Below are 15,645 nucleotides of genomic sequence, written 5' to 3' on the forward strand. Positions count from 1 at the left end.
ACATTTTGGAGCCACCTCGTTTGAGCTGGTCCCCTTGTTAATAAGTCAAATCAAGGTCGGATTTGAACACACATTTAATGTGTTAGCGAGATGTTCATCGTTCTGATCACAATTACAGTAGAACATTATGTTGTATTTATTAGGGTTCTGATCCTGATAGGCCTGCAGTGCAATCTAAGGTGTGATCTAGACCACAGTCCACAATTGCAATTCTTCATGTATGCTGTTCTTTCCGGTTTTCCTATGTTCTGCATTTGCCAGTTTTGTGGATTTTTTCCCCTCACAGCTTTTTTGACACTTGACTCCATGCTGGCATGCCTACCTCTCCCATCGCCTCGGCAACAGTATTTCAACATCTGCCTCTGCCCGGGCACAACACACTGCTGGGTTAGATTAGAGGCTTCATACTGAACTGGACAGACACTTCTCTCTCTCTCTCACACACACACACACACACACACACACACACACACACACACACACACACACACACACACACACACACACACACACACACACACACACACACACACACACACACACACACCTCTTTACTCCTGACTGTTGTTCTCTCTGTCTTTTTTCTCACCCCATCTAGGTCTTTCTCTGTCTCTCCGTCTCCCTCTCTCCTCTTTCAATCCCTACCCTTCTCTACTTTTCTCTCTCTCTTACTCTGTCTGTCTCTCTCTCTCTTCTCTCTCATTTCTGCCCCTCACTCTCTTTTCCCCTCTCTATTCCTCCCTCTCCTTTGTCAGTGGTGTGGATTTTACCTCAGATGATCTTACCTACACCCTCAAAAACAAAGAAACTAAAATAATGTATTTCACACAGGAGACCACTGGTTATTCAAATACAGTTATCAATTACTTTATCATACTCTATATTGCAGTTACTAATCCATGGATGTTTTAAGTCAAATTACACTAATATTACTGTAAGAGATTTTAAATACTATGTCCCGATTGCCATTGGATATTGATAGGGGTTTGATCAAATCTCTTCTGACTCCTCCTAATAATGGATCTCTTAGACCAACCTGAAAATGCCACGCAAATGACCGATCTTATGGCAAATTGATATACTACAGTATTTCTGCTAAACGGACTCAGAGTGAAACCAACTGTCAGTTTCTTCCCCTATCTTTTTGTTTGAAATGTCTCCCTATCAAATAATTAAAGTTTAATTAGGTATTTTTATCATTTTTTTGTTATCTTCCGCCTGATTTACGAGACTCTAAAGGTTAATAAACTCAAATGAAACCAGATAGAAATCTGTTCTGGATGCTAAATAAAACAACCCAGGCATGTCTAGAACAATGGCCTCCACAATACCTGGTCCTGCTGCAGGAGTGAGGCTTCTTGTGGGAGATACGCATCTAGTGAGTTAGTGAGGCTGTATCTCCATCAAAAGCGGACGCATTGTTCGTGTGTATATGTTTACTGGAATGGAGGCATGACGATGGAGGCACACAAACATGCAATGCTGGAGGAACCCTCTGCCTCTACTTGGGAGCTAATTTGATGCCACAGGGTTGACAGATAGACCCGCGGCATACACACACTCATGCAAGTGCGCATGCATACACAAACCCACACAAACACATGCACACGCACACATGCACGCACGCATGCATGCACGCTTGCGCACACTCACGTGCACAAACACACACACACACCCCAGTTAGCACATTTGGTTCCTTGGAAGTTGTGGTAATGTACGTTTTTGGTTTCTCATTGGTTCTGGGAACGAAGCCATAAGTTTGCTGACTGTTTTTTTTTTGTTAAGTTGTGAGAATGGAAGTGAACGTGTCGGCCTGTTCTGGGAACATGTATTTGTAGGTTGCAGGGAGGTTCTGAGAATGTTTCACAATGGTTCCCTGAAAGTTTTCCTTCAAAGCTTTATTCATGTTCTCAGAACGAAAATGATTGGTTATTTGAAGGTAATTAAAGTTCTGAGAACATGGTTTAATAACACTTTCAATAAGACTGCTAGTTTAGGTTAACTGTTTTGAACTCCAAGCACAGATAGGTCACATGGAAATTCATTTGCTTAGGCATTAATCATGCAAACACATTTATTTATTTATTATGGGCACGTCATTAGTGAGATTCAAACATATGCTCTTCTGTTCTCAATCCACTCCGCCACCAGGATGGAGCTAGCATGACATGTCTTTTAATAACTCATACAAAACTGTTGATATTAGTCTATTCAAACAGACACAATTTCAAAGGATTAGGTGTGGCCAATTAGCTGGCACTGCCAATACACATGAACACAGTTAACAAGATAGAGACAGTTTTGTTGATGCTGTGAACAGAATCTACATGTTTTATTTAACTGGGCAAGTCAGTTAAGAACAAATTCATATTTACAATGACAGCCTACCCCAAACACTGGGGCAATTGTGCACCGCCCAATGGGACTCCCAATCACTGCAAGTTGTGATACAGCATGGAATCAAACCAGGATCTGTAGTGACGTGTCTAGCACTGCGATGCAGTGCCTTAGACCGCTGCGCCACTAGGCTGCGTAAATAGAACCACGAGGAAACCTGTCAGAAACATTATGCCAAAGTACTGAAACTCCCACAGAAGAGTGTTGTTTCTTAACGTTCTTGGAACAAATTTCTTAAATGGGAAATGTCAATATCTCCAGCACCAGCCCAACATCAAACATATGTGAAAAGTCAAGTTTTTATAGTAGACAAGACAGAGGAAGATAAGTGTTTCCAGGCTCCCTAGTGGCGCAGCGATCTAAGGCACTGCATCTCAGTGCTAGATGTGTCGCTACCAACCCTGGTTTGATTCCAGGCTGTATCACAACCGGCTGTGCTTGGGAGTCCCATAGGGTGGTGCACAGTTGGCCCAGTGTTGTCCAGGTTTGGCTGGAGTAGGCTGTCATTGTAAATAAGAATTTGTTCTTAACTGACATGCCTAGGACATCATGAGATTTTAACCAATTATGAGTAGGTATTGCCTACTAATTGGTTTATGATGTCATTGGGAACAATTTGTAAGGACAGACACTTGGAGATGAGAAGCAAGTACAGGGTGTGAACATTTAACTAATAAACAGACATGAAACAGGACAAGACAGCGTCTGGACATGAAAAACATAACGACATTAATGCTGACACGGGGATGAAACAGAGGAACAGACAGATATTGGGAAGGCAATCAAAACGTGAAGGAGTGCAGGTGAGTCCAATGAAGCACTGATGCGCGTAACGAAGGTGACAGGTGTGCGTAATGATGGGCGGCCTGGTGCCCTCGAGCGCAATTGAGGGGGAGCGGGAGCAGGCATGACACAATTATCTTCTGCTATCTTTTTTTTTTACAACAAAACATAGAAACGCACCATTTTCACATATGTTAATGATGGGGTGGTGTTGGCCTGGAGATGATGAACATGAAGTTGACATTTTGGGGAATTTTCATTTAATGTTCTCTGAACTATTTGAAAGCATTCCCAATGTCAAACTGGTTGGAAAACGTTCCTAGAACATTACCAAAATTGAAATGAAATGTAACCATGTTTGAACTTTAAGGAAACATTCTGTTAAAGTAATGACATAAAGAAAATAGCTGCATGTCCAGGTAAAGAAAGGATTGTTTACTGGCTATATAGGCAATTCATTGCATTATTTTGTTTCCATCAGGTTTAATTTTGCTACATAAAAAGTGTGCTCACCTGAGTCATAGAACATACATGATCTTTAGCTCAAAAGTTAAAACATGTTACTGAGAGAACATTTGTGTGACTGGTAAACAATTGAAAGGTCAAACATTTCTCCATTATTTCCACAAAGAGCTTCACACAATGGCCCCCATATAACCTTTGTTTGCCGTAACCTGTGCTGCCTTTTCTAAAGAGGCTATGATATTTCATCTCCATAGGAAGGCCATCCATAAACTGCGTATCGATATTTCTCCTCCATGCTCTGGCTGTTCTTTGTTTCTCTCACCGGAGCATCTTCGCAGTATTTAAAAGTAGCCACATGTGGTGTTCCCTTCCTGCCTCCTTCTCCTCTCTCTCTCTTTCTCTTTCTCTTGCTCTCTCGCTCTCTGTCCTTTGCTTGCTCTTGGTCTCTCACTCTCCTTCTCTCTCTCTCAATTCTTCTCTCTCTCTCTTGGTCTCATTTTCTTGCCCGTTCGCTCTCTCTCCTTCTCTCTCTCTCTCTCTGTTCCCTCTTTATCTTTCTCTCTCTCGCTCTCCTCATACACACATGATACACTGAAAATGCATTGTCACTATCGACCGTTCCGGTCCGCTGAAATCGCTCTCCTCAACTGATAACAGGATGAATCAGGTGACAATAACATTAACAAGCTTATCATTTAGGAAGAAGGCCAGACAGTGGGACAAAAGTTCAAACACCAGCTACGGTATATGCATTTGAGTCTTTTGTGTGAGGAGGGGGCCATAACATATTTCCTCCAGAACTAAGTCGCACATTCATTTGGTGAAGCACTAATACTTGTATGTGTGTAATATCTGTTAATTCCATTTTTTGACACTGTCTGTGACATTCTGAAATGCCAGAGCAGCAGTTACCACTTCATTAAACCCTCGCCTCACCTTAGCCTACCTCTGACATGTTCCGAATCATGAACATAGACTACTAACACACTGGCTGCTGATTGATGCCTGTTGGCTAGCACCTATTACTGTCATTAACATAACATGTATGTATCTAGAAAGCAAATTTGGTTGTAAACTGGTTGAAGTCAGATAAAAAGGGCTTTAACCAGGTAATGAAAGATATCTGGAAAAAATATCACAAAAGACATCACGTAACATCAGAAAATGTCAGTTTTGCCCTCTGAGTAACTATAGGCTATGTGCTTATCACATCTTCGTCACATCTTCGTCCTACACCAAAAGTGCATGATAGCTGTGTACAATAAATGCAACGTTCAAACCCTGTCCTCTCTCTGTCTCTCTCTCTCTGTCTCTGTCTCTCTGTCTCTGTCCCATGGTTAATGGTGTGTTATACACCAAAGCACTGATGATAATGTATTAAACCCCGGAGTAACCGTTTTACTGTTTGCAGGGGGGTTCTATAAATTGGTAAACTGCCGATAATCTCATGGTGGAGACAGCAGGGGACTGGGAGCATCAGGTTTGGCTATTAGAGGCAATGTCTGGGGCACTGCCTGTGGGCCCCAGAGGATGTGACGGGGAGAGGAGTGTGTGGGGTTATAAATCAGTCGCGGCACTGCCTGCTCAGACTGGTGATCTGCTCTGCAGGAAGGAAGAGAGGAAAAGGCCGTAGTCACCCTCCCCACTCCTCCTCTGGGCCCATCCAAACCCATTATGCAGACGGTAACATAGAAGACCGTCACCTCGGCCAGGGAGTGTCAAGCAGGGAGGGCTGAGCAGGTAGCGGAAATTCTGGGCAAGACACACACACACACACACACACACACACACACACACACACACACACACACACACACACACAGTGGAGGAATCCTGCCATTTGTAATAGTGGCCACAGGGCAGCATTTTGTCTTTTTCATGAGGAAGATGACCCCGCAGTGCCTTTCACTCTCAATTGCTTGGCTCCTCAGCCAGAAAGAAATGGGTTTACGTTTTCAAGCCCCAGTACCACAGCTCTCTGTCAGCTGTCATCTTTACCCATATTATGTCTGTTCTGGGCTTTACATGATCAATTGTCAAATATGGAAATCGTTTTAACCCCCCCCCCAAAAAATGTATAGTGATGATTTACGACAATCCTCTGAGGTATCAACAACTTAGTTTTTTTTTGTTTGAATGATCATAATTTAATCCACAATCTCACGATGAGATTTAAAAACATTTACAAACAAAATGATGTGAGCAGAATTGTGCATTCACATGAGGCCAACATTCACATGGTTATTGCAGACAGGATACTTACATTTCTAGATTTATTGCATGTAATTGCTATTCTATCTTCATCTCCATTCCTGCTTGCAAATAGTGAAAGAAATCATATGTTGAAATTCATGACCTTTATTTCAAGGGGAATTTACATAAAATCAGGTGTAGCCCAGTGGATCGTATCAGACCAACAATCCATTTAATTAGGATTCATGTGGAATTACGCATTTTAAATGGCACCAAAATGTATCCATGCAGTGCATTCGGAAAGTATTCAGACCCCTTCACTTTTTCCACATTTTGTTACTTTACATCCTTGTTCTAAAATGGATTAAAGAAATAACAATTCCTCATCAATCTACACACAATACCACATCAGGACAAAGTGAAAACAGGTTTTTAGACATTTTTGTAAATGTATTAAAAATAAGCACACAGAAATACCTTATTTACATAAATATTCAATACTCAGGTGCATCCTGTTTCCATTGATCATCCTTGAGGGGTTTCTACAAATTGATTGGAATCCACTTGTGGTAAATTCAATTGATTGGAAATGACTTGGAAAGGCATACACCTGTCTATATAAGGTCCCACAGTTGACAGTGAATGTCAGAGCAAAAACCAAGCCATGAGTTCAAAAGAATTGTCTTTTGAACTCCGAGACAGGATTGTGTCAAGAAACAGATCTGGGGAAGGGTACCAAAACATTTCTGAAGCATTGAAGGTCCCCAAGAACACTGTGGCCTCCATCCTTCTTAAATGGAAGAAGTTTGGAACCACCAAGACTCTTCCCAGAGCTGGCCGCCCAGCCAATCTGAGCAATCGGGGGAGAATGGCCTTGGTCAGGGAGGTGACCAAGAACCCAATGGTCACACTGACAGAGCTCCAGATTTCCTCTGTGTAGCTAGGGGAGAACCTTCCAGAAGGACAACCATCTCTGCAGCACTCCACCAATCAGGCTTTTATGGTAAAAATCGAATCAAATTTTATTTGTCACATGCCCGAATACAACAGGTGTAGGTAGACCTTACCATGAAATGCTTATTTATAAGCCCATAACCAACAACGCAATTCAAGAAAAAGAGTATTTACTAAATAAACTAAAGAAAAAAATGTAAAAGAGTAACACAATAAATGTACATAACAATAAGCAGGCTATATACAGGGGGTACCGGTACCGAGTCAATGTGCGGGGTTACAAGTTAGTCAAGGTAAAGTGCCTATGCATAGATAATAAACAGGGATTAGCAGCAGTGTAACAACTAGGGGGAGGGGTGAATTTAAATAGTCTGGGTGGCCATTTGATTAGTTGTTCAGCAGTCTTATGGCTTGGGGGTAGAAGCTGTTAAGGAGCCTTTTGGTCCTAGACTTGGCGCTCCGGTACCGCTTGCCATGCAGTAGCAGAGATAACAGTCTATAACTGGAGTCTTTGACAATTTTTTGGGCCTTACTCTGAATCCGCCTAGTATATAGGTCCTGGATGGCAGGAAGCTTGGCACCAGTGATGTACTGGGCTGTAAGCACTACCCTCTGTAGCGCCTTATGGTCAGATGCCGAGTAGTTGCCACACCAGGAGGTGATGCAACCGGTCAGGATGCTCTCGATGGTGCAGCTGTAGAACTTTTGAGGATATGGGGACAAATCTTTTCAGTCTCCTGAGGGGGAAAAGGTGTTGTCCTGCCCTCTTTACAACTGTCTTGGTGTGTTTGGACCATGATAGTTTGTTGGTGATGTGGACATCAAGGAACTTGAAACTCTCGACCCACTCCACTTCAGTCCCTTCGATGATAATGGGGGCCTGTTCATCACTCCGTTTCCTATAGTCCACAATCAGCTCCTTTGTCTTGCTCACATTGAGAGAGAGGTTGTTGTCCTGGTACCACACTGTCAGGGCTCTGACCTCCTCCTTATAGACTGTCTTATCTTTGTCAGTGATCAGGCCTACCACTATTGTATTGTCAACAAATTAATGATGGTGTTGGAGTCGTGCTTGGCTACGCAGTCGTTGGTGAACAGGGAGTACAGGAGGGGACTAAGCACGCACCCATGAGGGGCCCCAGTGTTTAGGATCAGCGTTTTTGCTTGTAAGCAGGATTCAGGAGGATAGAATTATGGTCAGATTTGTCAAATAGAGGGTGAGGGAGAGCTTTGTATGCATCTCTGTGTGTGGAGTAAAGGTGGTCTAGAGTTATTTTCCTCTGGTGTGACATGCTAGTAGAAATTAGGTAAAATGGATTTGTTTTCCTGCGTTAAAGTCCCCGGGCACTAGGAGCGCCGCTTCTGAATGAGTATTTTCTTGTTTGCTTATGGCCTTATATAGCTCGTTGATTGCGGACTTTGTGGCAGCATCGTTTGCGGTGGTAAATAGATGGTTACGATTAATATAGATGAGAACTCTCTTGGTAGATAGTGTGGTCTACAGCTTATTATGAGGTATTTAACCTCAGGCGAGCAATGCCTCAAGACTTTTTTAATATTAAACACTGCGCACTAGCAGTTATTGACAAATAGACACACACCCCCACCCCTCATCTTACCAGATGTAGCTGCTCTGTCCTGCCTAACCACGGAGAAGCCAGCCAGCTATATATTATCCGTGTCGTCGTTCAGCCAAGTCTTGGTAAAACATAAGATATTACAGTTTTTAATGTACCATTGGTAGGATAGTCTTAATTGTAGATCGTCGAGTTTGTTTTCCAATGATTGCACATTGGCCAATGATACAGAGGGTAATGGTGGTTTACATACTCAACGGCAAATTCTTACAAGGCACCGCGCCCTCCTCCCCCTTTTTCTCAGTCTTTTCTTCACGCTCATGATAGGGATTTGGGCCTTATCTCAACAAAGCATTATATCCTTCGCGTCGGACTCATTAAAGAAAAAAATCTTCATCCAGTTCGAGGTGAGTAATCACTGTTTTGATGTCCAGAAGCTCTTTTTGGTCATAAGAGACGGTAGCAGCAACATTATGGACAAAATGAGTTACAAACAACGAGAAAGACAAAACAGCACGGTTGGTTAAGAGCCCATAAAACGGCAGCCATACCCTCCGGTGCCATTATAGAGTGGCCAGACGGAAGCCACTCCTCAGTAAAAGGCACATGACAGCCCGCTTGAAGTTTGCCTGAAGGCACCTAAATTACTCTCAGACCATGAGAAACAAGATTCTCTGGTCTGATGAAACCAAGATTGAACTCTTTGGCCTGAATGCCAAGTGTCACGTCTGGAGGAATCCTGGCACCATCCCTACGGTGAAGCATGGTGGTGGCATGGTGGTCGTGCTGTGGGGATGTTTTTCAGCGGCAGGGACTGGGACACTTGTCAGGGTCTAGGAAAAGATGAATGGAGCAAAGAACAGAGAGATCCTTGATGAAAACCTGCTCCAGAGCACTCAGGATCTCAGACTGGGGTGAAGGTTCACCTTCCAACAGGACAATGACCCTAAGCACTCAGCCAAGACAACGCAGGGGTGGCTTCGGGACAAGACTCTGAATGTCCTTGAGTGGCCCAGCCAGAGCCCGGACTTGAAACTGATCGAACATCTCTGGAGAGACCTGAAAATAGCTGTGCAGTGACACTCCCCATCCAACCTGACAGAGCTTGAGAGGATCTTCAGAGAAGAATGGGAGAAACTCCCCAAATACAGAGTCACACCCAAGAAGACTCAAGGTTGTAATCGCTGCCAAAGGTGCTTCAAAAAAGTACTGAGTAAAGGGTATGAATACTTGTGAAAACATTTTTTTTTATAAATTAGCAAGAATGTCCTAAAACTGATTTTGCTTTGTCATTATGGGGTATTGTGTGTAGATTGATGAGGACACTTTTTTTAAAGCAATTTTAAAATAAGGCTGTAATGTAACAAAATGTGGAAAAAGTGAAGGATCTGAATACTTTCCGAATGCACTGTTTCACTATGGCAGAATGGAATTAAATGGACCATGTTTTTGTCTGTGCATCTTGACCATTTAGACAAGTTTGCTAGGTTGTCTTCAGGTTACCTCTGTCACGCTCGTCGTAGTGATGGGACCAAAGTGCAGCGGGTATGTGAATCATCTTGTTTTATTGAAAGAAAATGAACACTGAACAAAAGACCGACGAAAACAGTCCTGTAAGGTATACTGACTATACACGGAGACAACCACCCACAAAACACAAGCTGAAAACCCCTACTTAAATATGGCCTCCAATTAGAGGTAACGAAGAACAGCAGCCTCCAATTGAAGGCCAAAACCAAAACCCTGAACATAGAAATAGAACAACTAGATAACCACATAGAAATAGATGACATAGAAGAGTACCCAAAAACCCCAACAACACAAAACAAAACACCCCTGCCACGTCCTGACCAACTACAATAACAAAATGACCCCTTTACTAGTCAGGACGTGACAATCTCAGCTAAACTATAAGGTTACCCCAGCTAAACTATAAGGTTACCTCAGCTAAACTATAAGGTTACCCCAGCTAAACTATAAGCACCACCAAACCAGACCTACTGAAATAAAGCCTTCTCATTTATCAAAAACATGATACTCTGGGCAACATTTTCGTGGTGCAAAGGAGCAGAGATTTGTGCAAAAACCACTGTAAACTTAATTATAATCAGGCAGTGGTGTATCATTTAAAACTTTTCTTCAACAATGTGCAATTTATAACACTTATTTCTTAGAACACTTTGTAAAAATGTATAACACTGTAACGATTTATAACACTGTAAAAATGTATAACACTGTAACAATTTACAACACTTTGTAACAATTTCTAACACAGTGTAACAATTTCTAACACAGTGTAACAATTGATAAAACTAACAATTTATAACACTTTGTAAAAATGTATAACACAGTGTAACAATTGATAAAACTTTGCCAGAAAATAATGAAGTGTACAGTATTTATTTCTCACAGATCTGGGCTCGTTTGCATCACAAAAATAGTAATGAAATAATATTATTTCCCAAATAAAATAAAACATGAGTAGAGTGAGTCGATAACTTCACAGTTCACCCACAGATTTGCAGAAGAAAATGTATTTGAAGAAAGTGTATTTGTCTCATTGAGGATGCATGGGTTTTAGACATTAAGTAGCTGAATAGGTTTCGCCTCCACTGGATTGCTCGTGATTAGTTTCATGTTTGCCAGAGATATTGTTTTGCTGGAAAACGATTTCCACCACTCCATCAAATATTGACACAGTTCCAGCTCTGAGTCATACAAGATGCTTCCTTGAAGCATACAGTAGCAATCACTGCAAAACGCAGACGACAGATTTGCCTCTGCTTAGATCTTATCAAATGCTAGATTTGTACAGCAACGTATCATATCTTTTATGTGGGTAAAGCGTACTTATAGATCTGTGGCCCGAGAGTGCCATGTTCAATATGATGATCACCTCTCATTATGAAACATAATGGGGCGCATTAATCATTGATGGACATTAGGAACACATTGTGATCTTATGTAGAGGACTTACATTATGTTCTTTACCTATGACCAGAGGCACATGAGGCTCTGCTGATGACGGGGCGCTGATGCAAGGCCGCCGTGTGACGCTCCCTGGCCTTGCATTAAATCCTCCAGCCTCACAGAGAAGGAGGCTGTTGAGGGGAGGACGGCTCATAATAATGGCCGGAATGAAGCGAATGGAATAGCATCAAACACATGGAAACCATGTGTTTGATGTATTTAATACCATTCACTAATACCACTCCAGCCATTACCATGAGCCTGTCCTCCCCAATTAACGTGCCACCAACCTCCTGTGACCTGCACATACTTTTTCTATCAATACATTAACTGAATGTGCAGTAGAGAGTGTGTGTGTGTGTGTGTGTGTGTGTGTGTGTTTGTGTGTGTGTGTGTGTGTGTGTGTGTGTGTGTCTGTGTCTCTGTGTGTGTGTGTGTGTGTGTGTGTGTGATACAAGCAACACCAAGAGAAAACTAACAATATGTTGTCAGAGAGATTCACATCACTTCTATCATATTGACTCTCCTTCAACAGAACACTATCACACCACATGCTGTTCAAAGAGCACTGCCGGGTTGGCCACTCATAAGTATATTCGTTTCCACGTCGGAAAACTAGCCGTCTGCTAATCTAATGGCTAACTGCCATAGGACCGAGTTTGGAAACCCTGCTTCAGACGCGGAGCCCACTGTCACCATAAACCTGCCACACTTCCAACTGATAAGCATTGTAATTAGTAGTGAAGTATGAAAACCGTCCCTAAACGGAACAGGCCTACAATCCAACCTTCATGTTGATTAGTGTTTGCTTTAAGTTGCGTCCGATGTATGTCCATTTGTTATTCAGCTTCGCTTGTTGTCCATCATCATCGCCTGCAATACAGCAAACCGAGTAATTACACCACAGTTGTAGTGGATTATTATGGGTTGTCTGAGGGAGGTCATTAGGGCTGCGTGTTGACTAATGATAGTTTTGCACTGTTTAGAATTTTTCTAAAAGCTACAGAGCTTTTTGAAACTGAGCTGTCGTGCACCACGCCATTTGATTAAGTGAGATGAATGTTTCATACAAACATGACAGAATAAACTGAGTGTGTTTAACCACAAAGGATGTGTTGGCAGGTTCAACAAAAGGTGCCGCAACGATCAACCACTGTCTTAATGAAATGTTAAGGAATCGTAACCTTCCCTCCTGTTCCCATGGCAACCGTTACGGGTGGAGAGATATCATATATGAACAACATGAATGTAAAGAGGGAGCATTTTACACATTACTGCCTGTCAATAATATACCTCTCCCAACTGACATCACCCTTGCAATTTCCACTGTTTTGAACTCACTCTTGACACCAAAAGTCTTTTGTTTCAAGAATGTCTGAAGCTTAAAGTTTTGCTTTGAGTCCCTCTTTCATGATCTGTCTCTTTGCAGGATATGTGTGTGATTCTGTAGAGCAGGACAGAGCTGAAGAAAAAAGAGAATACAAAAAAAGAACACATTAGTGGTGTCAGATGATATTTTTAGACATCACTGACAACTTTTTATTTAACCTGGAATGTCAGTTAAGAATTTTTTTTTTTTTTACAATGACAGCCTACCGGGGAACAGTGCCCCTTGTTCAGGGGCAGAACAACAGATTTTTACCTTGTCAGTTCAGGGATTCCATCCAGCAACCTTTCAGTTACTGGCCCAATACTCTAACCACTAGGCTACCTGCCAGCCTGGTAGGAGGTTATGATTATAGGAGGCTATGATGGTTAGAATAGATGTATTTCACACAGAATACTTTAGTTTACGCATGTGCATATTTTAGCACGATATCTCTGACACTATGTACACTCATTCACTACAAGTGTTACCTGAGACATGCACACTGAGCTGAGGGACAATCCAACAAACTCTCTCTCTCTCGCTCGCTCGCTCTCTCTCTCTCGCTCGCTCTCTCTCTCGCTCGCTCTCTCGCTCGCTCGCTCTCTCTCGCTCTCTCTCGCTCTCTCTCGCTCTCTCTCGCTCTCTCTTTTTAATCGTTACAATTCTTTCCACTTGGCCAACATTCCAGGAACTTACTAACTAACACAAATACTTCAGTCTCAAACTGAAACAATGAGACTGGATGAGAATTTACTGTTTTAGAGGCTAAAACCTTTCAGCTGCTATATTTTCAAAGCTCATTATAGAATACACCTAATGTTAATTATCCACATGTTACTACCTTGCTACATGCAGACAGTTAATCTGGCTAACTCATTCAAGCAGTGATCACTCTTTTACAGTTAAGCCATAGCGCATGGTATCCAGTCTTACACTGTGCTACAGGCTTGAGCTCCAGACAAGAGGAGATATTTCATTGTTAGGTTTCAATGTTCTCCAAATCTTCAGCTCCTGGCAAGATGAGGATCTGGATCAATATTTTCACTTTTCACACACACCCAGAGAGAGAGAGAGAGAGAGAGAGAGAGAGAGAGAGAGAGAGAGAGAGAGAGAGAGAGAGAGAGAGAGAGAATAACAACCAAGAACAAAGGAGAGAGAAAGAGAGAGAGAATAACAACCAAGAACAAAGGAGAGAGAAAGAGAGAGAGAATAAGAACCAAGAAAAAAGGGGAGAGAAAGAGAGAGAGAGAGAATAACATCCAAGAACAAAGGAGAGAGAAAGAGAGAGAGTGTGTGTGGGAGCGAGAGATGCGCCATGAAATGAATAACTGTCACATATTTTGGTGGGTGCGGTTAGCTTTGCTTGAATGATTATGATGGTGATCTAATGACAGTACACAGCTTTTCATACTCTTCATTTGGCTGAGTGCTCCTTGGCAGACCTACTCAACAGATTTGTGGATGAGGCACAGAAATACTCATCTCTTCCTTCTCCGGCTAAGAGAATGTGTGTATGTGTGTGTGTGTGTGTGTGTGTGTGTGTGTGTGTGTGTGTGAGAGAGAGACAGTTAGAGGCCGGCTGCTATCTACTACAGTAATATTTCTCCTGTCACTATGAGAAATATCTAGCCAGTGGGTAAAAAACTTCAGAAGAAGAGGTTACATATTGCATTCCTCAAAAGCTAAGTTTTGGGACCATCCCTTTGTGTTGTTTCAAATATGTTTCTGTAGTAGCAGTAGATGTTCATAACATTTCATTACATAACTTCACAAAAATATCATGTCTCACTCAATGTGACAAGGCTCCTTGGCCTACATATTCTGCGTAGTTCTGGAAAGCTGTTCTGGACCAATTCATAATGAACGCCAATTATCTTTGTATGATGTCCATTGTGTACACTGTGTAAAAACAATGCGGCGTTTCCAAGTTACGACATATAACCCTTTGCCAGATTTTGATACATCTGAACTACTTTCTTACAACTACAGACACATAGAGAGATACACTATATATACAGCAGTATGTGGACACCCCTTCAAATTAGTGGATTCGGCTATTTCAGCCACACCGGTTGCTGATAGGTGTATAAAATCAAACACACCGCCATGCAATCTCCATAGACAAACATTGGCAGTAAAATGGCCCGTAGTGAAGAGCTCAGTGACTTTCAACGTGGCACCGTCATAGGATGCCACCTTTCCAAACAAGTCAGTTTGTCACATTTCTGCCCTGCTAGAGCTGCGCCGGTCAACTGTAAGTGCTGTTATTGTGAAGTGGAAATATCTAGGTGCAACAACGGCTCAGTCATGAATTGGTAGGCCAAACAAACTCACTGAATGGGACCGCCGAGTGCTGAAGTGCATAGCGCGCAAATATCGTCTGTCCTCGGTTGCAACACTTACTACAGAGTTCCAAACTGCCTCTGGAAGCAACGTCAGTACAAAAGCTGTTCATTGGGAGCTTCATGAAATGGGTTTCCATGGCCGAGCAGCCACACACAAGCCTAAGATCACAATGTGCAATGCCAAGCGTTGGCTGGAGTGGTGTAAAGCTGGCCGCCATTGGACTCTGGAGCAGTGGAAACATGTTCTCTGGAGTGATGAATCATGCTTCACCATCTGGCAGTCCGATGGAAGAATTTGGGATTGGCAGATGCCATGAGAACGCTACCTGCCCCAATGCATAGTGCCAACTGTAAAGTTTGGTGGAGGAGGTATAAAGGTCTGGGGCTGTTTTTCATGGTTCAGGCCCCTTAGTTCCAGTGAAGGGAAATCTTAACGCTACAGCATACAATGACATTCTAGAGAATTCTGTGCTTCCAACTTTGAGGCAACCGTTTGGGGAAGGCCCTTTCCTGTTTCAGCATGACAAAGCAAGGTCCATACTGAAATGGCTAGTTGAGATGGAAGAACTTGACTGGCCTGCACAGAGCCCTG

This window comes from Salmo trutta, chromosome 2 (genome assembly GCF_901001165.1).
Source record: "Salmo trutta chromosome 2, fSalTru1.1, whole genome shotgun sequence".
In the NCBI taxonomy this organism is placed as follows: domain Eukaryota; kingdom Metazoa; phylum Chordata; class Actinopteri; order Salmoniformes; family Salmonidae; genus Salmo; species Salmo trutta.